The 24314-nt window shown below is 40.3% G+C and overlaps 1 protein-coding gene across 8 annotated transcripts in view; it reads left to right on the top strand.

The window, feature by feature from the left end:
* Positions 1 to 24314, top strand: part of SHOC2 (SHOC2 leucine rich repeat scaffold protein) — a 103942-nt gene that overhangs the window by 6025 nt on the left and 73603 nt on the right. The window contains exon 2 of one of the 8 annotated variants that reach the window (XM_070057226.1): positions 12356 to 12663. The exons of 6 other annotated variants lie outside the window; for them this stretch is intronic. The gene's annotated coding sequence lies outside the window, so the exon portion shown is untranslated. Of the gene's footprint in view, positions 1 to 12355; positions 12664 to 17066; positions 17431 to 24314 lie in introns of those variants that run through there. One more of the 8 variants, XM_070057228.1, reaches the window with a different exon arrangement.

The following is a 24314-nucleotide window of genomic DNA, read 5'->3' as shown; positions in this document are numbered from 1 at the left end:
ATTAGGTTCCCCTGCTTAAAAGTTCTTTAGCACCTGTACTTCCTCTTTCATATGACAACATTTTGCAGTGATGTATTTAATGTTTATCTTTTTTACAAGACTGTAAGCTGTGTGATGAGTGTTAAGTATGACAGTTTTTCTTACCTGTTTCTCCAGTATACAATGTCTAGACTTTTTGTTTTCTTTTTTTTTTGACAGGCAGAGTGGACAGTGAGAGAGAGACAGAGAGGAAGGTCTTCCTTTGCCGTTGGTTCACCCTCCAATGGTCGCCGCGGCCGGGGCTGCGGCTGGCGCACTGCGCTGAACCGATGGCAGGAGCCAGGTACTTCTCCTGGTCTCCCATGGGGTGCAGGGCCCAAGCACTTGGGCCATCCTCCACCGCACTCGCTGGTCACAGCAGAGAGCTGGCCTGGAAGAGGGGCAACCGGGACAGACTCCGGCGCCCCGACCGGGACTAGAACCTGGTGTGCCGGCGCCGCAGGTGGAGGATTAGCCTAGTGAGCCACGGTGCCGGCCGACTTTTTGTTTTCTAAAAGAAAGTTAGCTTTAAATTAATAACCTAGAGCCCTAAAACCAGCTGAATGGGCCACTATGATGGACAGATGTCATGCTGTTCTTAAACATGTTTTCTGCCCGTAGAGCCCCTCAAGCTTAATTCAGGCTTGATAACTCTGTTATAATATGCAGTTTAAGAAAGTTTGAACTGATGTTTGAAAGGACTGGAATTACTCCCAGAGGCCAGAGCAAGGGAAGATAGTTAAAGAGCAGATGAGACATTAAAGAAAAATCACAGCCAGGCCGGCGCTGTGGGGCACTGGTTAACGCCCTGGCCTGAAGCGCTGGCATCCCTTGTCTGCACCAGTTCAAGACCCGGCTGCTCCGCTTCCCACTCAGCTCTCTGCTATGGTCTGGGATTGCGGTAGACGATGGCCCAGTGTGGGGAGCAGCTCGGACTAGACTAAGTTACTGGAATTAAGACTTATTCTATGCATCTGCTCTCCCACAATATGGCGCTGGGAGAGAAGTAAACAGCTTCCGCACAGCTGCCTCCAGTTCAACCAATTAACTGTAGGACTTGCTCCTGATTGGAGGAGAGCGGCGTGCTCGGCGTGTAGGCAGCCGAGTTGGAATTGGCGGAGGAGGACTATAAAGGAGGAGAGAGACTGCATGCACCGGGAACATCTATGGGGAACATCTAAGGGAACCCGTGCAGCCCCCGAGAAGAGCCGGCCGGCGGTGTGCCGCTCCCCTGCGGAAGTGGGGAATGCGGCCAGGGGGAACTGCCCTTCCACGGAGGTGGAAGGGATAGTAGCCAACCCGGGAAGAACCAGCAGCAAACCCGGGGAGGGCCGAGCAGACGAAAGAACAGCGCAGGGTCCTGTGTTGCTCCTCCACGAAGAGGGGGAGCGACAGCCCAGGTCCTTGGGCCCCTGTGCCCAATTGGGAGACCCTGAAGAAGCTCCTGGCTCCTGGCTTCGGATCGGCGCAGTTCCAGCCATTGCGGCATGAACCATTGAATGGAAGACCTCTTTCCTCTCTTTGCCTCTCTTCTCTCTCTGTAACTCTTTCAAGTAAAATAAATAAATCTTTAAAAAAAAAAGAAAAATCACAGCAACTTAATGTGATAAAGATACACAGTTTTTCAGGATACTGTTTATTTTATAAATAGAATAGTGATAATCTGGGAACATGAAGGAGAGGTAAATGAATGTTAGTAAATTTTGTTTAAGGTGACACATGACAATACAGTGTACTTCCCAGAATGATTTCTATCCAAAATGATACAATATAAAACTTAACGTGTTAAGACTTTGTTACGGGAAAGATGGGTTTAATGAGATGAAACAAAAGAAACACCAGTATTTATTGAATAAAATAAATTGAAACGTAATTACCTGAAAATTCCGAATCAGTGCAATATAGTATAACTGCCTTGTAATTTGTATAGGTTTTATATTTACTGTATCTTTGTTTACTTCACTATGAAATAGTGAAATTGGATCACTGAAATTTTTCTTGATCAGTTTTGAATGAATACATAACTTCTTGCAATGATATGATAAAATGGCTTAAGTCTATCTGTAACTTTTATTCTGTTAAAGGGAGCAAGCTTTATTCTCTTGGCATTTCCTGGTTACCTGGACAGGAAAATTAAGTTGGAGATTACAGTTACTTCTTCCCTAGCAGTATGTGGTCTCTAACAGATTGGGTGATCTGAAATAGTTTATATACAATCAGAATTTCACTGGAGGGTTTTAGTTCTGATTCAGATAAATTGCATTTTATCTTAATATTGTATGTTTTGAAGTCTAGAACTCTATAAAGATTGGTAGAAGAGCTAATTATTTTGTTGCAACAACAAAAATTGGTTTATCTACCATGTGTTAATTGCAGTTCAAACTCATAGAAGCAAATGGCATGCTTGTAAACTAGGCAGCCTAAAATAGTGAAGTTTTATGGTTTAGTCTTGAAGACTTTTATTTCTGTACTTTGGAAGTAGTGAAGTGGAATTCTTAATACTAGAAATATGGCCTAGTTTCAGAACACCCACTAAGCAACTGTGGGAGCTCAGGATGCTAAATGGCTGGTAGTGTGCAGCATTTTTTAAATGTTCTCCACCTCCTGTTATATAATAGCAGATGGTAGTACGCATAGAACGTGAGTGTTTGGGATAATAAAAAAGCATATTGAAGTCCTCGTTGATATGTGAGATAATGCCAGGCATTGTGTTAGGCTCTAAGGACCTAAAAATGAGCAGATATAATGCTGCTCAATGGATATTTGACATCAGATGGTAATATTTTATTTATTTTTAAAGATTTATTTATTTGAGAGTTAAACAGAGAGAAGGAGAGACAGAGAGAGAGGTCTTCCATCCGCTGGTTCACTTGCCGATGGATTGCAAAGGCCGGAGCTCCGATGATCTGGAGCCAGGAGCCAGGAGCCAGGAGCTTCTTCCAGGTCTCCCACGCAGGTGCAGGGGCCCAAAGATTTGGGCCATCTTGTACTGCTTTACCAGGCCATAGCAGAGAGCTGGATCAGAGGTGGAGCAGCAAAGTCCCGAACTGGCGCCCATATGGGATGCTGGCACTTTAGGCGGTGGCTTTATCTGCTATGCCACAGCGCCGGCCCCATAGGTGATAATATTTTAGATTGTGTATTAGTCATGAAAAGCAAGAATTTTTCTGTGGCTCCAGGAAAATGACTTTTTATAAATGAAGTCACTATTTTCAAAGTAGAAGTTGAAAATTTTTGCTTAAGCAAAGTTTGATAACTTTGATATAAACATAATTCTTTTTTTTTTTTTTTTTTTTTTTTTTGACAGGCAGAGTGGACAGTGAGAGAGAGAGAGAAAGGTCTTCCTTTTGCCGTTGGTTCACCATCCAATGGCCGCCGCGGCCAGCGCACCGCGCTGATCCGAAGCTGGGAGCCAGGTGCTTCTCCTGGTCTCCCATGGGGTGCAGGGCCCAAGCACTTGGGCCATCCTCACTGCTCTCCTGGGCCACAGCAGAGAGCTGGCCTGAAAGAGGGGCAACCGGGACAGAATCCGGCGCCCCGACCGGGACTAGAACCCCGTGTGCTGGCGCCACAGGTGGAGGATCAGCCTATTGAGCCACAGCGCCGGCAACATAATTCTATAACACTTCTGTACAGTATTTAAAAATTTCAGTGAAAATAGCTTTTATTTAAACATTTTCCCCAGAGTCTTGTGCAACTCAGCATTGTGGTGTTGTGTCAGCCTATGAAAACCTAATACTAAAATTGGTTAGAAGCTAGATATAAAGGATGAGATCCACTAGCTGATTTATTTGTTGTTCAGGGAAATATGGTTTTAAAGGGATTTGATAAAATATCCTTGTACCATCTTATTTTGTTAATTCAAAAAGGGACTGGGTCCTGTGCTGTGGCACAGAGGGTTAAGCCGCTGTCTGCAGTGCTGGCATACCATATGGGTGCCGGTTTGTGTCCTGGCTGCTCCACTTCTGATCCAGCTCCCTGCTAGTGGCCTGGGAAAGCAATGGAGATGGCCAAAGTCCTTGGGTCTCTGCACCCAAGTAGGAGACCTGGAAGAAGCTTCTGACTTCTGACTGGCCCAGTCCTGGCCATTGTGGCCATTTGGGGAGTAACCAGTGGATGGAAGATCTCTCTCTCTCTCTGTCCTCTCTCAGTAACTCTTTCAAATAAATAAGTAAAATTTTTAGAAAAATATTTTTTTAAAAGGATCAAGTTGAGCCTTGCACTAATTGCACACAAATGGATATCAACAGTTAAATGATTAGTTTAAATATTTTTGCAATATGAAAAAAAAAAGGACCTAATAACTTTGCTTTGAAAGTCAGCCATACACCTCTTGTGGAATTAGCTCTCTCACTCTAGTGTGTAAGTAATTATTTGCATACAAAAATATAAAAGAATTGTTTTTTTTTTCAGCTGAAACTCCATTATACCTAACATCTATAATTTTTACCTTTCATTTATATTTATTTGTTGTGATGATCAACATAACAATATACTGATCCTGTGTCTAGGTTTTGAAGATTCTTTGTCTCATCACAGGAAGTTGAAATTAAGTTTAAAATCAATGCAGTTTTGTATTATTTGAAATCTTTGAAAATGGGCATTCCATTAGTGGTAAATTCATGTGGTAAAAATGAAACCTAATTAGCACATCTTATTACTGATTATGACTATCTTTTTTTTTTTTTTATTTGAGAGGTAGAGTTACAGACAGTGAGAGGGAGAGACAAAGAGAAAGGTCTTCCTTTCGTTGGTTCACTCTCCAAATGGCTGAAACAGCTGGAGTTACGCCAATCCGAAGCCAGGTGCCAGGCTCTTCTTCCTGGTCTCCCACGTGGGTGCAGGACCCCAAGGACTTGGGCCATCTTCTACTGCTTTCCCAGCCACAGCAGAGAGCTAGATTGGAAGTGGAGCAGCCAGGACTAGAACCAGCGCCCATATGGGGTGTCACAGGCAAGAGGATTAACCTACTATGCATGGCGCTGGCCTTGACTATCTTATTTTTGGATTTGAAGTCAAATTGTTTGTGCATCCCACCCTACCCCCATAAAGATGCCCAGATCTCTCCTGTTTACTGGCTCAAATGCCTTCATGTTTGTAGCAGCTGGGGCTGGGCCAGGCTGAAGCCAGGAGCCTGGAACTCATTCTGGGCTTCCCACAGGAGTGGCAGGGAGTCAAGCACTTAAACTGTCACCTACTACCTCCCAGGGTACACATTAGCAGCAAGCTGGAATTTTATTTTTTTATTTTTTATTTTTTACAGGCAGAGTGGACAGTGAGAGAGACAGAGAGAAAGGTCTTCCTTTGCCGTTGGTTCACCCTCCAATGGCCGCCGTGGCCAGCGCGCTGCGGCTGGTACACTGCGCTGATCTGATGGCAGGAGCCAGGTATTTATCCTGGTCTCCCATGGGGTGCAGGGCCCAAGCACTTGGGCCATCCTCCACTGCACTCCCGGGCCACAGCAGAGAGCTGGCCTGGAAGAGGGGCAACCGGAACAGAATCCGGCGTCCTGACTGGGACTACAACCCGGTGTGCCGGCGCTGCAAGGCGGAGGATTAGCCTAGTGAGCCACGGCGCCAGCTCAGCAAGCTGGATTTGAAAGCTGAGCTAGGACTCGGACTCGGGCACTGCAGTATGGGATGCTGGCATCCCAAGTGGTATCTTCACTGTTGAGTGAAGTATCTGCTCCCTATTCAGTTTCCTTCTTTCCTTCCTTCCTTTCTTCCTTTCTTCCTGTTGGAGAGACAGAGAAAAAGGTCTTCCTTCCATTGGTTCACCCCCAAATGGCCGCTGCGGCCAGAGCTATGCCGATCTGAAACCAGGAGCCAGCTGCTTCCTCCTGGTCTCCTATGCAGGTGCAGGCGCCCAAGCACTTGGGCCATCCTCCACTGCCTTCCCCGGCCACAGCAGAGAGCTGGACTGGAAGAGGAGCAGCTGGGACTAAAACCTGGCGCCCATATGGGATGCTGGCGCCACAGGCAGAGGATTAATCAATTGAGTCATGGCGCTGGCCCATCCACGTTCAGTTTTCAAAACTGCAAATTCATCATGTTTGAATTACTTTCAAGAGCAACTAAACATCATTGTTATCAAATAATTTTTTTGTTATATCACTTTCTATCTGTAAACTACTAAGTGATTTGTGTATTTGTGATATAGGAATTTTTTATATCAGAGCTTCTATAACTTATGTGGGAATCATGTTTTTGTGGTTTGTCCAGCTGCTGTCACAAAATACAATAGACTATGTGACTGAAACAGAAATACGAGTATATTTCCCACGTGACTGAAGCCTAGAATGGCCAAGATCAAGGTGTGAGGTCTGCCTTGCTGCTATATTCTTACTTGGCAGAAACAGCAGTCTCTGCTCTTTTGTTACAAGGGCACTAATCCTTTAATGAAGACCACACTCCTAAGGACCTCTTCTAAGGGTTATTACCTTCCAAAGACTTTATGTGCCAGCAAATTGGGAGTTTTGACCTCAAGATAAGGATTTTGAAGGGACATAGTTCATAGCAGGATTATAGGCACAAGGTAGTGGTGCATACCTTGGCAGTTGCAGGGTTGTCTGTCATGCGTTAAATTATAAAAAATTAAAAAGTTTTTGTTCTTTTATCTGTTTTAGAAAATAAAGGCAAGGGCTGCCTTTCACTGTTTTAAGTAGCTTCTGATGGGAGAAATGCCTTCTTCTCTTACATTGGGCATGGCTAAATGAAATGCTTCTTTTGATGAGGAGATTTTTGCTCTCGAGTATTTAAAAAATAGAGATCCATGAAATTATATTTTTGTTTTATATTTAAAATCCTTATTTAATTTTAAAGACAGGGTGGGAGAGTGCTAGCTTTCCTTGCTGGTTTGCCCCTGAAGTGCCCAAATGCCAGCAATGGCTAAGTAATGGCCCACGCTGAAGCCATGAGTTGGGAACTCAGTTCTGGTCTACTGTGTGGGTGGTGGCCACCCAGATACTTGACCCATCAACTGCTGCCACCAAAGGATTAGCACATTAGCAGGAAACAGCATCCGAAGTAGAGCAGGGACTCCACCTCAGGCACTCCAGTCTAGGATATGGGCATTCCAAGTGGTGGCTCTTTTTCTGTTGCTTTGCCTTTCAAATAAAATTAGTTAAAACAAAAAAGAGCATCTTTTCTTAAAAAGATGAACATAGAGATTTCCTCTCAAAAATCTCAAAATTGGATTATATAAATGTGAGAAAGACCATCTGTTTTGTCATAATTGCAACTTAATAAGTACTGATTGTTGAATGTAAGGTTCCTACCTTGAGACCACATGCCTCTAATTTTTATATTTGTAGTATATGTTTAAAATTTTTTTTTAAAGATTTATTTCATTTATTTGGAAGAGTTACAGAGAGAGGTAGAGACAGAGAAGTCTTCCATCTGCTGGTTCACTCCCCAGATGGCTGCAGTGGCTGGAGCTGCACCGATCTGAAGCCAGGAGCTTCTTCTGGGTCTCACACGTGGGTGCAGGGGCCCAAATACTTGGGCCATCTTCTACGCTATCCCAGGCCATAGCAGAGAGCTGGATTTGAAGTGGAGCAGCCAGGACTAGTGGAGCAGCTGGGACTAGGACCGGCGCCAATATGGGATGCCACCGCTTCAGGCCAGGGTTTTAATCCACTGTGCCACAGTGCTGGCCCTAAAATTTTTAAAAAAGATTTACTTCTTTGAAAGGCAGAGTGACAGAGAGACAGGGAGGGAGAGTTAGGGGAGAGAGAGAAATCTTAGATCTGCTGATCACTTCCTAAATGTCTATAACAGCCAATCCTGAGCCAGGCTGAAGCCAGGAGCCCAGAATTCCATCTGGGTTTCCACATAGGTGGTAAACTCTGAGTGCTTGGTCCTCATTTGCAGTCTTCCCAGGTAAATTAGCAGGAAGCTGAATCAGAGTAACCGGGACTGTAACCAGCACTCTGATACGGCATGTAGGTGTCCCAAGTGATGACTTAAACCACTGTGCTCCCGTGTCTGCCCAGTGCATCTATTTCTGTTCATGTTTTTCTGACAGCTTCTGATAGTTTGCAGAGTGGGTAATAGAAAAGATTTGTATTATCTGATAGGGCTAGTGAAGGAGTATGTGAGTTTATACATATAAAAATGAAGCATTTAAATGTAAGTAACTTGATTTTTAGTTTAAAAGTACTGAAAATCATTTTTTAGTTGAAAATATTGTTGAATATTATAGCCTTCTAAGTATATAAAACCTAAGATCGCTATTACATTTTATCTCTTTTATGCTGATAATTAGGTAACTGAGAAAAGAGGGAAAAGTGGCATCCCTTCATTATTCTAGGTTCTGTAACTGCTCTACAAATTAAAACTTATATAAGACAAAGAGGAGAAAACCATTTAATTACTTACATATGTGTGGGAATCCCACAAAATATGAATCTTGAAGAAGTCAGTTGATTGATGCTTGTATAGCATCCTGATCTATAGAAAAGAATGGGGACTTGGGGTTTCTGGGGCAAGGGGAGAGCACAAGGTGTGAGAGGGTGAGGGAAGAAATTGTATGATAAATAAAGATTGTCATGTTATGCAGATAAATCAGGTAATATGTTACTAACAGATTTCCTTTATAGATATTTACCCTGCAAAAGAACAGTTTATTAGAGCTACTACTGTGTCTGCCATCTTCCAGAAAAAACAACTAAGAATACAAAAGCCAAAAAAGTGTATTTTGGGAGGGTGGCATATTCTTGTCCACTGTAGTCATATTTTGAGGAGATGTGGCCTGAGCTTCAATGACAATAAAAATTTTTTTTAAAAAAAGATTTATTTATTTATTTGAAAGAATTACACAGAGGGAGAAAGAGAGGCAGAGAGGCAGGTCTTCTATCCACTGGTTCTCTCCTCAGTTGGCCTCAACGGCTGGAGCTGGGCCGATCCAAAGCAGGAGCCAGGAGCTTCCTCCGGGTCTCCAATGCAGTTGCAGAGGCCCAAGGACTTGGCCATCTTCTGTTGCTTTCCCAGGCCATAGCAGAGAGCTGGATTGGAAGTGGAGCAGCCGGGTCTCAAACTGGTACCCATATGGGATGCTGGCACTGCAGGCGGCAGCTTTTTACTCACTATGCCACAGCACCGGTCCTGACAATAAACTTTTTAGGGACTGACACCTGAGATGCCAGCCCCCATATGTGTGCCATTTCATGTCCTGGTTGCTCCACTTCCAATCCAGCTCCCTGCCAATGATCTGGGAAAAGCAGTGGAAGATACCCCAAGTCCCTGGGCTCCTGCAACCATGTGGGAGACAGGAAGAAGCTCCTTGCTTTGACCTGGCCCAGCCCCCATTGTTGCAGCCATTTGGGGAGTGAACCTGTAGATGGAAGATAACTCCTTCTCCTCTCTCTCTCTCTAACTCTGCCTTTCAAATTGAATAATCTTAAAAAAATTTAAAAAATTTAAAAAAATTTTTAATGTATTACCAGTTTGCATGGGAAATCAAGAGTAAAGTATATCTTGTTTATCTTGGTGATACTTAGGTTGTAATGAGATGTTTAGAATTCTTTGACTAGAAGGGCAGCTGAAATTTTTTTTTTTGAGGGGTAGTGTTTTTGTATGGCATGAAAACTTTTCAGATGGCCAAGATATCTGATGTGGGATTGGTATTGTGGTGCAGCAGTTTAAGCTGCCACCTGCAGTGCTGGCAGCCCATATGAGCCCTGGATTCATGAGTCCCAGCTGATCTGCTTCCTATCTAGCCCCATGCTAATGTACTTGGGGAAGCAGTGGAAGATAGTCCAAGTGTTTGGTCACCTGCCACTTTTATGGGAGACCTGAATGAAGTTCCAGGCTCCTGGCTTCCACCTGACCCAGCCCTGGCTGTTGTAGCCATTTGGGGAGTGGGTAGAAGACCTAGCTACCTTCTCTACTCCCCACCCTCCACCTTCCAGACTTTGTAACTCTGCCTTTCAAATAAAAAAGTTAAAAAAAAAAGATACTTGATATTTGTTATTGTATCTTAGTTAAGACATTTAAATCTCCTGTACCCTACCTCTACCTTTTATTTTAAGGTTTTGCTGGAAAATTTTGCAATTTATTCATTTAGTGGGTTAAAGTGTTGTACAAAAGAGCTAAAATCCGAATTAAGATTTATATTGTGGGTTAGGTAAACAAGAGTTTTCTGTGCTTTGCTGTAAACTCTTGTTTGCCTGGAATCTAAATTTACATATAAAATCTTTTGGTTTTCTCATAAATAATACAGGTATCCTGAAATAGTCTTCAATTACTGACATTGGCGGGTTAGCCTCTATGAAAACTCTCCTTACCTCAAGTTTACTGGGATGCTTAAGGATGTGTTTGGTCATTTCTCTTAAACAATCATATTCACTTTAGCAAATTAATTTTGAGTGCTTTCTTGGTCTGTGGGCCAATTTTTTAGTGTTACGGTTTTGGAGATTCTTTTTTAGGCTCAAACTATAAAAATATATAGCGTTATGTGATTTGGAGGGGAGAGAGCTATTTGTTCTTGTTCTGTAAGATATTTTTAAAAATGTGGAGTCTTTGTAAACAAGGGAGAATATAATTGAAATCTTGCTACTTTTAGGTATTCATATCACATGAACATCTGAATGATCTAGAATTAATAAGTAGAATATAGGGAAATTCCATATTTTTTAAAAAAATTAAATTTTTTAAAAAATTAAATTTAAAAGATTTTATTAATTTATTTGAGAGGTGGAGTTACAGACAGTGAGAGGGAAAGACAGAGAGAAGGGTCTTTTATCTGCTGGTTCATTCCCCAAATGTCCGCAATGGCCAGAGCTTGGCTTCTCTGAAGCCAGGAGCCAGGAGCTTCTTCTGGGTCTCCCACATGGGTGCAGGGGCCCAAGCACTTTGGTCATCTTGTACTGCTTTCCTAGGCCATAGCAGAGAGCTGGATTGGAAGAAGAGCACCCAGGACTAGAACTGTCGCCCATATGAGATGCTGGTGCTACAGCTGGAGGATTAACCTGTGCCACAGCGCCAGCCCCATTATCTTTGTTCATTGATGTTCATTCAACAAATGTTTATTAAGCACTTTGTGCTACATCAGTTCATAGTATCTTTTACATTGTGAAGCACGTTATGCTAGGAGGTTTCAAAAAGTACATGGAAAATGGAACTATAAGTTTATTTTGTTACTTTTTTGAAATCTTTTTTTTTTAAATAGTATGTACCTTTTGAAGACTCTTTGTGGAGTAAAATAAGGAGCATGTTGTCTAATATGGTAGATAAAGCGAAATTAACAAATATTTATTCTTCCAATAAATATAACTGCTATGTGTGCTAAATACTGTTAAAAGTACTTGAATACAAGTGAAAAAGAAGAGTTCCTGTTTTCCCATTACCGTTAAGTGAGGGAATCAGACATCTAAGTAAAATATAGTATGATAACTGTTCTGATAGGGGACTTTTTAAGTGGGAGGACTTAAGAGAGAAATAGGCAGAAAGGCTTTTGAATAATAAGGAAAGGCTTCCCAGACGTATATAAAGAGATCTGAAGAATAAGTTGGAGTTATCTCAGTGAAGAAATATAAATCTGTGTTTCTGGCAGAAGAAAATAGCTTGTTCAAAGTTCTGGACGTGAGACAGCCAGCTCTGTTAATTGGATGTTAAAGAAATTTCACGTGACAGGAATGCAAGGTGGGAAATACTAGAGTTGGGGCAGAAGTAAGCAGGAGCCAGATCTTCAAAGACTTGGTAATTACTGCTAAGAATTTTGGTTTTATCCTGAGGTCTCCTCTCAGGTGTTCTAGATTGGATAGTAACCTGATTAGCTTTGAATATTTGAACGATCACTCTAATTACAGTGCGGTAATTGACCCAAAAAGAAGTTGGTGGGGGGTGGATATGATGAGAACAGTTACAAAGCTGTTAGAGGAAAGAATATTTGGTAACAGGATAGTGTCAATGAAAATTGAAGGGTGTTAGAGTCAGAAGTTTTTGAAGAAGAGTTGATAGGATTCAGTGATTATTACAGCTGAGAATTGAAGGCAAGAAGGAGTCAGAATGACTTCAGGATTCCTGATCCCCTGTCACCTTTTTAGCTGTATTTCTAATTGTATGTTGTCTCTATTAACAAGGCTTGCCAGATACTCCCAACTTCTAAGTCTGGTTTATGTGCCTTCTTGTTGTACTTGAACATACACACTAGGGTTTTGCCTACTTTTCTGTAAAGTTACAGCAAGAATTGTGCATTTATTATTACTGTGCACTTAGCACATTACATGGCACATGCTATATATTAAATGTTGATTGGCTGCTTTACATGCCACACTACAGCACCGGCCTGTGATATCACTTTTTAAAAAAAAATTATTTTTAATTTATTTTGACAGAGTTAGAGACAGACAGACAGAAGGGTCTTCCTTTCTTTGATTCCCCTCCGAAATGGTCGCTACGGCCGGAGCTACGCCGATCCGAAGCCAGGAGCCAGGTGCTTCCTCCCAGCCTCCCAAGTGGGTGCAGGCGCCCAAGCACCTGGACCATCCTCCACTGCCTTCCTGGGCCACAGCAGAGAGCTGGACTGGAAGAGGAACAGCCGGGACTAGAACCTGGCGCCCATATGTGATGCTGGCGCCGCAGGTGGAGGATTAGCCAAGTGAGCCACGGCGCTGGCCCCTGGAAAATCACTTTTTAAAATGATGTATGTTGTAATTCTAACCTAAAGTACTGGATTTAGTAAGTTCTTTCTGGGCCATTATAGACTAATTGGAATGAGATTTGGTTATATAGACCTCTTGTATAATGTATTCAGAATTTATTCATAAATAGTTTTAATTCTCTCTTTCCTTTGTTGGCTTAAACATCAACATAACTAAATTATCATTGTTAGAACTTTTTTGTTTTTAAATGATAGGAGTTCTTACTCATTTATATAAAAAGGTATACCTGTAGATGTAAAGAAAAGCGAAAATCGCCCTTAATTAAAGGATAAGACTGCTAATATTTGGTGGGTATATTTCTCAGACTTTTATATGTATTTGTGAATGATGAGATTAAAATGAAAACTTGCAACAACGAGCAAATGTTTGACACATATCACACACACACACAGATACATATATATATATGTATATAAGACCAGATGTTAATGTCTGTCATACAAAGAATCCTAATAACCAGTATATAACCAAATTTCCCAGTAGAAATGGGGTCCCAGACTTCAGTTTCTGAAGGAAACCAGGCAGGTATTACAAATGAGCAAACCTAATAGGAGTAGTATGTAAGATGATAGAGTTGTAGATGACTTTGAGGGGACAGCTTCTATTCAGTGCCAGTTGATTATTGTCTTTAAGAAATATGGACCCATTGATAACCAATATTTTGATTTTTTTTAAATGAAAAGCAGATGTCTGGATTTTTATGTGAAGTTGTCAGTTATTAAATTTTGGAAACTTAAAATGTGCATTAAATATATGTAGGTATGGGCTGTAATTTTTCTGAATGTTATTGAGGAACAGAAAGCTTTTCTCACTTTTACTAATAGTCATCTAGATTATAATTTTCCATGTATCAGATGATGAAAATGATTAATAATTCACAAGATTTGGAGAGTGTAGTTGATAGAGGCTATTTGGAACGAAGCAGTTTGGAATTACTGATAAAAAGTTAAAATGCAGCCGGCGCCGTGGCTCAATAGGCTAATCCTCCGCCTTGCGGCACCGGCACCCCGGGTTCTAATCCCGGTCGGGGTGCCAGATTCTGTCCCGGTTGCCCCTCTTCCAGGCCAGCTCTCTGCTATGGCCTGGGAGTGCAGTGTAGGATGGCCCAAATCCTTGGGCCCTGCACCCGCATGGGAGACCAGGATAAGCACCTGGTTCCTGCCTTCGGATCAGCGCGCCGCGGCGGCCATTGGAGGGTGAACCAAGGGCAAAAGGAAGACCTTTCTCTCTGTCTCTCTCTCTCACTGTCCACTCTGCCTGTCAAAAAAAAAAAAAATATTTTTGTCAACAATTCTGCTTTCAGTAATCTGCTCATGGAAGTATTAGTTCCTTTGGGTGAAGATTTTTGCTCAATGAAGCATTATTTATCTTAGTAAAAGGAATTTAAAAAAATATAAATGAAAATGGCAAATTGAAAAATTCTAAATGTCAATTGAACTCATATAGGAATTGTTAAATTTTGAGGAACCCTCCCAGAAATCTTAGTCAACAATAAAAATGATAAAGTGTATCTGTATTCCTGTATGGGAAGAATATAAAGTTTATTATTTGCCATATATATGCAAATATTGCTGTTATAACTAATTTCATAGTATATGTATATACTATCATTTTTAATGTTTATATGATATTCTACAGTGTGGTTTCAAAATTTAGTCTGTTGATGTACATATTTCCAATGGTTTGTTATTTGTATGCACATTGCAAGAAATATTCCTTTATATGTATCTTTGCAGTGCTGTGTCCTAAGATATATTTTTTGTATTTTATATGGTGATACGTTAAACATTTTTTCTTATGGATAGTTTGGGGAAATATATTTGTGTCTGAGAGTGTCTTATTTGTATGACTTGAATTGAATAAATGTACATTGAGGAAGTAGAGAATTAATTAGGAAAGTGGCACTGTGTTTAGCAATCCTTGAAAGTCTTGAAGGTAATTTTTAAGTAGTAGTTTTTTTTTTCTTTTCTTTTCCCTTTTTTTTTTTTTTGACAGGCAGAGTCAAATATTTTTCACCTCTGTAAATTCTATTTTTCTATTTAGGTGTCACTTTTTTTTTTTTTTTTTTGACAGGCAGAGTGGACAGTGAGAGAGAGAGACAAAGGTCCTCTTTGCCGTTGGTTCACCCTCCAATGGCCACCGCGGCCGGTGTGCTGCGGCCGGCGCAACGTGCTGATCCGATGGCAGGAGCCAGGTGCTTATCCTGGTCTCCCATAGGGTGCAGGGCCCAAGCATTTGGGCCATCCTCCACTGCACTCCCAGGCCACGGCAGAGAGCTGGCCTGGAAGAAGGGCAACCGGGACAGAATCTGGCGCCCCGACCGGGACTAGAACCCGGTGTGCTGGCGCTGCAGGCGGAGGATTAGCCTAGTGAGCCGCGGCGCCGGCCTAGTAGTAGTTTTTGTCTAGGTAATATTTGGTTGTGATACACAACTTATTTATTTTATTGTTTTTTCAAAGATTTATTTATCTACTTGAAAGCCATTTAGAGAGAGAGAGAGAAAAGAAAGCGATCTTCATCTGCTGGTTCACTCCCCAGGTAGCTATATGGCCGGGCTGAAGCCAGGAGCTGGGAGCTTCATCCAGGTTTCCCACACTAGTGGTTGGGGCCCATATAGTTGGGCCATCCTCTGCTGCTTTTTCTTGGGCATTAGCAGGATTGGAAGTGGAGCAACCAGGACATGAACTGACACCCATGTAGGTTGCTGCCCTTGTAGGTTGCTGCCCTTGTAGGTGGCAACTTTACCCACTACGCTAAAAATGCTGACCCCTATGATTCACAATTTAAAAGACACAGAAATGTAAAGTCAGTCTCTATTTCACTCTAGAATCTCTTGCCCAGTTTCTCTTCCTGATTTTTATGTGTCTTTCTATAGATATTTTATAGATATATATATTTAATCCGTATATGTATGCATTTTTTCATAAATAGCCTGCTGTGTTCTTCAGCCTAGTTTTTCTCACATGACTATTATAGCTAACTTTTTTTTGTTAAATATTTATTTATTTATTTGAAAGAGTTACACAGAGAGAGGAGAGGCAGAGAGAGAGAGAGAGAGGTCTTCTATCTGATGGTTCACTTTCCAAATGCCTGCAATGGCCGGAGCTGCACCGATCCAAAGCCAGGAGCCAGGAGCTTCTTCTGGGTCTCCCACGTGGGTGTAGGGGCCCAAGGACTTGGGCCATCTTGTACTGCTTTCCCAGGCCGTAGCAGAGAGTTGGACAGGAAGTGGAGCAGCCAGGTCTCTAACCTGTGCCCATATGGGATGCCTTCGCTTCAGGCCAGGGCATTAACCCACTGCGCCACAGCGCCGGCCCCTAGCTAACATATAGTGCTTTAGAGAAAGCACTTTGCTAGAATCTGTTTTAACAAGTATTTTGCTATTGATTATTAATCACAGTACAACCCTGAGAAATAGGTAATATCATTGCCTTTCCACAGAGAAAGACCCAAAGCACTGAAGCTTTCTGTAGCCTGCTAGTCAATTGGGGAGCTAGAATTTGAGCTCCAGCAGGGTGCTGTGTGGTAGGCCTCTTAGGTGTAGAGGACGTGTTCCAGGACCCCCAGTGGGTGCCTCAACCTTGGATGAAACTTCAGAGCCTATAAACAATGTTTTTTCCCTATATGTATATACCTCTGATAAAATTTAACTTATAAATTAAGAAGTTAATGCTAGCCAGAATAGGACAATTATAACTGTATACCAATGTCACAGCTGTCAATCTGATGACCTAGATAACTACTTAGTGGGTGGCATATGCAGTGAGGATTCTCTGGAAAATGTATGATTCACCTGCCAGGTGGAATGGAGTGGAATTGCATGAGATTTCATTGTGCTGCTCAGAACACTACACAATTTAAAATTTATGAATTGTTTATATAATTTTCTACATAATATTTTTAGGCTGTGGTTTATTGCAGGTAAGTAAAACTATCACAGAAAGCAAAACCTTGGATAAAGGGGGACTGCTGTATACTGACTCACTTATTTCATACTAGTATATAGTTGTTCCTCCATTCTTCGTATAGTTATGACCAATAATTAAATGGATTCAATATTCAAAGCTTGTCCTTTTACCATAGTTTTATTTCTTAAATGGCTAGACTTTATCATCTTGTATTTTCTTTGAGCAGCTCATAGGAACAATTCCCTGAGTTTTTTGCATATTTAATATTTAACTGTTGTCCTTGTGTTGAGCTACAAGTAGACTGGGCATAAATTTCTTGTACTCTGTAGATACTGCTTTGATTTTTAGCATTGATTACCCTCTCCCCCGAATTTTTAGGTAACAGTGTTTTTGCTTAGATTCTCAAAGGAGTTTCTTTTTAAGTCCTTGAAATACTCATTTTACTAGTATTTGTGATTGTTAGTCTGCACCTGTGGTTTTTTTTTTTTTTTTTTTTTAAGATTTTATTTATTTAAGAGGTGGAATTACAGACAGGGAGAGGGAGAGAGAGAGAGAAAGGTCTTCTATCTGCTGGTTCATTCCCCAATTGGCCACAATGGCCAGAGCTGCACCGATCCGAAGCTAGGAGCCAGGTGCTTCTTGCCTGTCTCCCATGTTGGTGCAGGGGCCCAAGGACTTGAGCCATCTTCTACTGCTTTCCCAGGCCACAGCAGAGAACTGGATTGGAAGAGGGGCAACCAGGACTAGAACTGGTGCCCATATGGGATGCTGGTGCTGCAGGCAGTGGATTAACATACTGTGCCATGGAACCGGCCCCTGCACCTGTCTTTTTAGGAAAAGGTGACTTCTTGTTCAGTTCTCCCTCATGTTTCAGGGATAACAAATTAAATCTGTAAAAACCTCAGGTATTCCAAACAAGGGATTATTGGGTTTCTCCTTGATTTTGAGATTTAAAGCTGTGAGCCATATCGCTGCCTTGAGGTCTTCTAGCATAATTCTTTTACTGTATTTGACATACATTTTTGTACAGTATGGTTAGAGATGTTTCCTAGTTTGTTGAAGATATAGTTTGTGTTCTGTTTCTAATTTTCCTCTTCCATTTGTTTTGAGTCTTCTATCGGCTTTTCCTCTGCCATTGTCTTCTGCTTTTCTTCCCATCTCCTTCCCTCTCCTTCCCTCTCCTCCCCTCTCCTCCCTTTTCCTCCCCTCCCCTCCCCTCCCCTTCCCTTCCATTTTTAAATATTTCTTTATTTGAAAGGCAGAGTTAGAGAGAGAGTGAGCGAGCGAGTGAGCAAGAGAGATTTTCCATCTGCTGATTTACTCCTCAAATGGCCACAAACAGGGAAAACCAGGAGGTTGGAACTCCATTCAGGTTTCCCCTGTGGCTGGCAGGGCCCCAGGTAGCAGGTGCATTAGTAGGGAGCTGGCTCATAAGTAAAGCAGTCAGGATTCAAATCCTAGATGTGATGCAGGCATCACACAGGTGGCAGCTTGACCCACTGTGTCACACATTGCCACCTCCCTTGCCATATTCAGCCAGAAATCTTTTTTTTTTTTTTTTTAAGATTTATTTATTTATTTGAAAGTCAGAGTTACAGAGAGGAGAGGTAGACAGAAATCTTTGTCTGCTGGTTCACTCCCCAAGTGGCCACAATGGTTAGAGCAGCACTGATCCAAAGCCAGGAGCCTGAGCTTCTTTCCGGTTTCCCTCATGGGTGCAGGGCCCCAAGGACTTGGACCGTCTTCTGCTGCTTTCCCAGGCCATAGCAGAGAGCCGAATGGAAAGTGGAACAGCCAGGACTCCAACCGGTGCCCATATGGGATGCAGGCATTGCAGGTGGCAGCCTTACCCACTATGCCACAGCGCTGGCCCCTAGGCCAGAAATCTTAAGGGCTTAAAGGTCTAGTTTTGTCAGAATTGAGATAATTTTACTGAGAGGAATAAAATTATGTGCTGATGCAGTTTTCTGAAAGCAAAAAGCAGTTCATTTATAGAGATTCTTTTTAGAACAATATTTTTTAATGAAAAAATTAAAATTTAACAGTTGAGTTTGATTATATCAATTTGCATTTATGAACTGTTGGGCATTAGAAAGCATTAAGAATGAGACTAGAGATAATTGCCTCTAGTTAGGGGTAGTTTTAGAATGCTTGTTAGTTTTTTGGTTTGTTTAAGATGCTGATTTCCATTTTTAAGTGAATCTAAATATTGAGCTTTCGTACTACAGATTTTGGCACTAGAATAGTTTTAAATCCTTTGGCATGGTTAATGTTAGCTACGGAATAACTGGTATCCAGAATGGCTGCTTGTTTTTCAAGGGAAATGTCAATTTATTTTCCTCATTTAATGTCCTGTTAAAAGAATTACGTTTGAGATATCTTGGTAGCTGGTGGGCAAGCCTTTTCTTATTCTCTGATCTGAATATATTTTTTAACAACTATTCCTTTGACACATCTCCATTTTACCTATTCTTTTTGCATTAGCAAGAGCTGGGTGGCAGCTGAGAGATGCTAAGTACTTTTTTTCCAACCTCTTCATGTGGATGGCTATTTTACTTTCTTAGTCCTAAATGTAAAAGTACATCTAACAGCCTCACAGAAAATCTTTGTTTTGTAGGTGTTTGGAGTTTTCAGTTTTAAGTCTTTGTCACTCTTGTTCTTCAGTATTTTAAAAATTTCAATTATTATGTTTTTAGTAATTCTGAAAAATTCTGTGTTTTAACAGGTAGTCTATGTTTGCTAATAAATTACTTTGAGTACTTTTCAACAATGTGATATATTACCAAGTAATCTTCAGAAAAGGCTGTGCAATCCAAATAAATTTGAGAAATCTTTTACACACTGTAATTTATGAAGAATTTGGGGGGGGTCTTCAAAAGGTTCATTAAAATACATATTATGAAAAGTATATGTGGATTTCAAAAATTTATGCATCAAAATAAACATAATTACATTTTCCATAAATTTTGTGACATAATCATATGAAGAGAATAATTTCTGCTATAAAGTATAATTATGTTTGACTTTCAGTATAACAGAGTATAACCTATTTGACTATGGAACTAGATGCTGTAGAAATACATTTTGGAAAATGATAATTTCTTACAGAATATTTTTGAATTAATTATTAGGGCATTCTACGTGTGTTTGCATGACACTTTATGATTACCTGTAGTTATGGGGTCCTAATAAGCTTTTTTTAAAAAACTTTTATTTAATGAATATAAATTTCCAAAGTACAGCTTATGGATTATAATGGCTTACTGCCTCCATAACTTCCCTCCCACCCTCAACCCTCCCTTTTCCCTCTCCCTCCCCCCTTCCATTCACATCAAGATTCATTTTCAATTCTCTTTATATACAGAAGATCAGTTTAGCATATATTAAGTAAAGATTTCAACAGTTTGAACCCACACAGAAACACAAAGTGTAAAATACTGTTTGAGTACTAGTTATAGCATTAAATCACAATGTACAGCACATTAAGGACAGAGATCCTACATGAGGAGTAAGTGCACAGTGACTCCTGTTGTTGACTTAGCAAATTGACACTCTTGTTTATGGCCTCAGTAATCACACTAGGCTCTTGTCATGAGTTGCCAAGGCTATGGAAGCCTTTTGAGTTCACCGACTCTGATCATATTTAGACAAGGTTGTAGTCAGAGTGGAAGTTCTCTCCTCCCTTCAGAGAAAGGTACCTCCTTCTTTGATGATGACCTGTTCTTTTCACTGGGATCTCACATCTTTCATTTAGGTTTTTTTTTTTTCTTTTTTGCCAGAGTGTTTTGGCTTTCCATGCCTGAAATACTCTCATGGGCTTTTCAGCCAGATCTGCATGCCTTAAGGGCTGAATCTGAGGCCAGAGTGCTGTTTAGGACATCTGCCATTCTATGGGTCTGCTGTGTATCTCGCTTCCTATGTTGGATCCTTCTCTCCCTTTTTTATTCTATCAGCTAGTATTTGCAGACACTAGTCTTGTTTATGTGCTCCCTTTAAGCTTTTTGATATGAATAAATGATTATCAGTATCTCAGTATATAAATATACTCAGGATATTTAATGTGGTAATATCTTTTCTGTAATCAGAGCATTTTGGAGATGGAAATTTTGTTGGAATTAGCTTCCAGACTGAAAACTTTTTTTTTCTTTTTTTATATTTATCTTTTTTGAAAGAGTTAGAAATCTTTCTTCATCAGCTGGTTCCCTCCCCAGTGGCCACATAGCCAAAGCTGGGCCAGGCTGAAACCTGTAATCAGAAATGCCGTATGGATATCCTGCTTGAGCCATCATTTGCTGCTTCCCAGGCACATTAACAGGGAGCTGGATCTGAAGAGGAGTAGTCCAGACTTGAACCAGGTGTCCAGAGCCGTGGCTTAACCTACTGCTCCACAGTGCCCACCCTTGAAAGTAATTCTTGAGTGCCTACTATGTTATGTATTTAAACATCTAAAATCGATCCAAATGAATTACTCTGTATTAAAACTTAGCAATAGAAGTTTTAGAGCTTTAAAGTGCCTCTGAAATCATGCAACCCCCAAACTCATTTTTCAGTTGAGAAAAACAGGTCTGGAAATGTTTTCAAATAAATAAATCTTAAAAGAAAGAAAGAAAGAAAAATGTTGCTTTTTGTGGAAGACACATTGCAATTTATCAAGGAATGATTTGGAACCAAACCTCCAGATCTTTTATTGTTCTTAACTATACTTTCTTTTCAATATATTGGTTTTATGCACAGTCCTTTTAGATGGAAATTAACTAGGTAATATTACCACTTGACAGGAGAATTGATAGAGGAGATTAAGTCACCTTTGATGATAGATTACAAAATGGTTGAATTTAATGGAGATAGAATACAAGGCAGTCTCTGGACATCGAGTTCCCTTCTGTCTTATTTGGATTATTCTCTTTCTCCTAGGCAAGAGGAAAATAGTTTAAAATAAGTACATATTACCAGTTTTACTATTAAGGAATAAGTATTTTTGGGTATTAAGACTTGATGGATGTGCCAAGGATAATGAATCTTTTCTGAATTGAGCTGTGTTATCACTTCCTAGTGGTCAGTAATGGAAAAACTTACCTTTATGTTTTATTAATGGAAACTTGAATGACTATAGAGTTAATCTCTAAGGCATTTAATTTAGATCTATAAGATAGTGTATTATTATTTAGCATACTTTTGAGAAAGATACCATTCAGTGGAAAATAGATTCTATGTTAATAATATTACTGGAAGAAGTTCTTTTTTAAATGCCAGAATGATCAGTAAACTGTGAAGTATTTTACTATCTACCGCATCAGTACCGAGATGGAGGAGGCAGTGATTTTTTTTTTAAGATACATATTTGGATTTTCTGTATTTTGTTGTCCTCTCTTTTTAGTGTTTCTCCCAAACAGAAAGCAATTCTATTTTTCCAAATTTGTTTTCTGTTAAAATTTTCTGTGGTTCATGTGACTAATCATGATTATTTATATGATAATACTTAATGTGTTCTTACACAGAAGGAGTCTATTCTGGTATTTAAGAGATGGGTTTTGGAGAAAGAACTAAATCTCATGGCTTTGCCAGCTATGGTCTATGTTTTCTTGGACAAATAATTTAATTTCTTTTGGCTTCTCTGTCCTTATCTATAAATGAGGATTAATCTGCCTGAGAATTTTCAAGGACATAATGAGATGATTGCTTAATTGTGCTTGGAATGTATTAATTGCACAATGAATATTATCTGATACTGCAAGTGGTGTGTCAGATTCATACTATACCACTGGGAAAATAATTTAATTTCTTTAAATCTTGCTTACCTGTTAAATGGGAACACCATCAGCTGGGTACCTGCTTTTCAGAGTTGTTTCGAAATCTAATTATTTGTAAACTCTGAACTCCTATTTGAGCTGAGGTCACAAATTTCATACTATTCAGACTGTGCAGGTAAAATACAGAATGGAGGTCTGCTTTTTGGGGAGGGGTAATTGAGGGCTGGAAGTAAAGGTGTCTTCCTTCAGTACTGGCAGAGTGAAGCACTTACACACATACTCGTATAACTTCCCTTCTAGTCCAACCCAGAATACATTATCCCTTGAAAGTTGGAAGAGTGTCGAGATACTAATTTCATTGCTATGGTAAAAATAGGGCATATGAGATCCTGGATGAAGAATTTGTAGCAGAGTACAAACTCTTTTAGCTTAGTATCCTTAGTACTGTAGAATTTGATCTCAATCTACATTTCTTTACCTTATTCCTGCCATTTGCTCTCCATTTTTCTCTTTCTTGACTTCTATGTCTTCCAGAGAAAAAGAGTTTAAGTGTGATGTACATTCTTTTATTTGTGTTTTTGCACAGATGTGTAACTTTCATAAATATTTGTATTTTTCTTGAAAAACAAAGCAAATGAGTCATGCAAGATGGCACATTTTTAGGAGTTAGGCTCAAAAATCAATACACACAGTGAAAGCACTATATAATAAAAGTGGCCTTTCAAAATTCCATAAATGTTTATGAACTTTATTACTTGTGGTCTTACATATACATTAAGTGTGGTTTTGCATGTATAATGTATATGTATGTAAATACAATGCCTGATGCAGTTAGATAATTTTATGCAGATTATATTAATATTTAGATGTTGCTTAGGTATTGCAGCCAACTTATGAGCATTCCAGTTTTTTGATTCTTCACTTGATTTTAGCTAAAAGGCCAAGAAATGATAGTTTATTGATTCTTGTTTTTTGTCTTTGCTGAGATGATTTTACCAGTTCCTCTCTAATACTTTTCTGTTGAGTTAATTCAGATTTTTTCTTGAACAAATTGAGGAAACCATCACTGCCTGCTCAACCTAGCTACTTGAATAATTAACAGCTTAGATGTGTTTCTAAGCTTGATATGTTGAATTGTTTTTACTCACAACACAGCAAAAGGGTGTAGTTTTATCCCAGAGCAACCAGTTTTTGGACTTCATGGCCATCAAGTGGATGTCTGTAATTTCATTTTGGTACTAATTGGAGTTAGTGTCAGATTCCACAGTTAAAGGAATTGGTGTCCCAAGACTGCCCCCACTTCAGATAATGATAACACATTTGGGCCACCTGTCTGATCAACTGGCTATAAAGGCCAAGCGAGTCCGGCAGTCCCTTCCTCAGGTTGTTATTTCCTAGAACAGATTACATAACTCAAGAAGCCATTTTTCTTTTTCAAGATTTGATTTATTTATTTGAAAGGCAGAGAGACAGGGAGAAAGAGAGATCTTCTATCTGCTATTCCACTCCTCAAATGGCTGCAAAAGCTGGAACTGGGCAAAGCTGAAACCAGGAGCCTAGAACTCCATCTGTTTCTACCATGTGGGTGGCACAGGCCCAGATACTAGTACCATCTTCTTCCATTGCTTTTTTTTAGGTACATTTGGTAGCTGGATTGGAAGTGAAGCAGCTGGGACTAACCAGTGCTCCAGTTGATAAGGAATGCTGCGCCAAGCACTTTACTTTCTATTCTTGGTGTATTATAAAAGCTACAACTATGGAGCAGTCAAGTAGAAGAGATAGAGTAGATGCATGGGGCACAGTATGGGTTTGTGAATATTCTGTACCTGCTCCAGTGTACCACCCTTCCATCACATTTATATGTTTGCCAACACAGAAGCTCTCCAAACCCTGTAGTTGTAGAGGTTTTAATGGAGATTTTATTATACAGATATGATTGACTGAATCATTACCTATTGGTGATTAGCTTGCTAT

This window comes from Oryctolagus cuniculus, chromosome 15 (assembly GCF_964237555.1).
Source record: "Oryctolagus cuniculus chromosome 15, mOryCun1.1, whole genome shotgun sequence".
Classification (NCBI taxonomy): domain Eukaryota; kingdom Metazoa; phylum Chordata; class Mammalia; order Lagomorpha; family Leporidae; genus Oryctolagus; species Oryctolagus cuniculus.
The sequence above is the reverse complement of the archived record's forward strand: the minus strand, read 5'-3'. Positions and strand labels throughout refer to the sequence as shown.